Source organism: Macadamia integrifolia, unplaced genomic scaffold (assembly GCF_013358625.1).
Source record: "Macadamia integrifolia cultivar HAES 741 unplaced genomic scaffold, SCU_Mint_v3 scaffold571, whole genome shotgun sequence".
Classification (NCBI taxonomy): domain Eukaryota; kingdom Viridiplantae; phylum Streptophyta; class Magnoliopsida; order Proteales; family Proteaceae; genus Macadamia; species Macadamia integrifolia.
Genome location: NW_024870489.1, coordinates 154,312 through 156,435, shown reverse-complemented (window position 1 = coordinate 156,435; position 2,124 = coordinate 154,312).

Genomic DNA, 2,124 nt, shown 5'->3' with positions numbered 1-2,124 from the left:
TTTCCAGTTTTTTTTTTTTTTTTTTTGGGTAGATTGTACTGATAAAAACATAGGCTAGGAAGCAGAGGAAGTATTTTTTTATTTACACATATATATATATATAATGTTTTTTTTTTTAAATAATTTTGGGAATGGAATAGAAATCATATGACACTAGTATGCATATTCTTGCGGAGGCTGCAACACAAGAACCCGCACCGGAAAGATTCACTGAACGTGAATTAGATGAAGCAGCTCCAGAGGCTGTTGCTTCAGAAGTAAAGGAGCTTGCCTCGAGGCTGCTGCTTCAGAAGAGATCGGCCTTTGCCAGGAAGCGTCTATAGAATTTGGGGTAACAAAGGGCTAGACAAGAACTTCCTGAGGGGTGCCTCTTCATCCAAAGCTGCGGCTGACCTGGCCCCAGTGGATGAGGGTTCGTCTTCTCAAACAGAGGACACGGACCGGCAATTTGAAAAGCCGCTGATTTCGGACCTCCAACGGAGGGAGATACATACTATTCCGTCTGGTTTTTGGTTCCTAGTCCTATTTTATTAGTAGCTATGATTGGGGCTATAGTACTTACTATGCATGGGACTACACAGGTGAAAAGACAGGATGTATTCCGACGAAATGCTATTGATTCTAGGAGGACGACATAACCGCTCACGCCCCCTGGTCGGCCGTGTTTGCGACCAGGGGAGGGGCTCCCGGTGGGAATGGGAGAGCCTTCGCTAGTGCTTTGGATGAGCACAAGCTCACCCTGCCTGTACCACACCCTCTCACATTTCGGTAGATCTTATGCTTTGCCTCCTCAATTAATGCCATTTATTGGACGATTCATCACTCACTTCCTATTGGTGTAAAAATAGACTCTATTTGGGGAATCTCTCTCCATTTCATAACTATACTTTGGGAAAAAAATGTTGTCCATTTGCATGCATCATGCACCAACACAAGATCCAATGAGAGAGGAGGGGTTAAGGCATTGGTCATGAGAGAGCGGTCATTTCACCTTCCCTGTGAGAGAGCACAAGCTGTATATAGTTTGGCAGTGATCCTTCACCCTTCTATTTTTTATATGTAATTTTTTGGAAAATGAAAGCTGCATGGTCACATGGCTCTTGCACCTAAACACACAGGGGTCCACAAAATTACCACCCAAACCCTTGTGGAATAAAATACTTGAGTGTTGATGCCCCAATGCACACACTTTCATAGGCTTATGCTCTGGTGCAGGGATCCACAAGGCCATCCAATGATCTCTTGTCCTATTTTTTTTTTTCCTTTTCAAGTATGAGGGGTTAGGGTAGAAAGTAAAATCAAATAATCATATTTCAAAAAAAAAAAAAATATTTACTTATCAATTATATTGGTTTTGATTACATTTTTTTTTTTTTTCACTTCTTTTTAAGGATTTAGTTATCGTGAGACCAATACCGACATGATATAAATCGGTATATCGGTAAGAATTGGTGCATATCGATCACTTTTGCCTTTGCTTTAAAAAAATAATTACATATTTCTTCTATTTTACCCCTAAAATGATATGGGCAATCGATCCAAATTGATCAGTATCGATATTAATCTCAATTGATATCAATACGATACAACTGATATGATACCGATGTTTGAAACCATGCTTCCTTTAGGCCTCCACTTTATTTTCCCTGCAACCAATAAAATTGTTGTGAACCACTTGGACTAGCTAAAGATAGCTATAGTTCATACCATGAGAAGATGGTTAAGTAGAAGGGAAGAACAAATGGGTAAAATTGTGGGAGACCGGAATTTCAGTTTCATTTATTATGACACAAAGTATGCAGAAGTAAAATAAATAACATGAGAGTTCTTACTTTCTCCACTCAATTTTATGGATCCAGTTTTGTTTCACCTGTGATGTAGAAATAATCACTTATTGCATGGGATTTGATCTTTTGATTTGATTGAAGAAGGATATTTCGAAGTTTGGACAATAGGGGAAAAGACTAAATGATGAAACTCATTGTTCTATAAGTCAAATCCCAACATCAAGTCATGGTGGATGAAGAGATTCTTTCTTCAATGTGGGTGATGTAAAAAAGAAAAAGATTGACATATCCTAAACACGTGGTTCCCCATATGCAAGATTTTTGTGGGGGGGGGGGG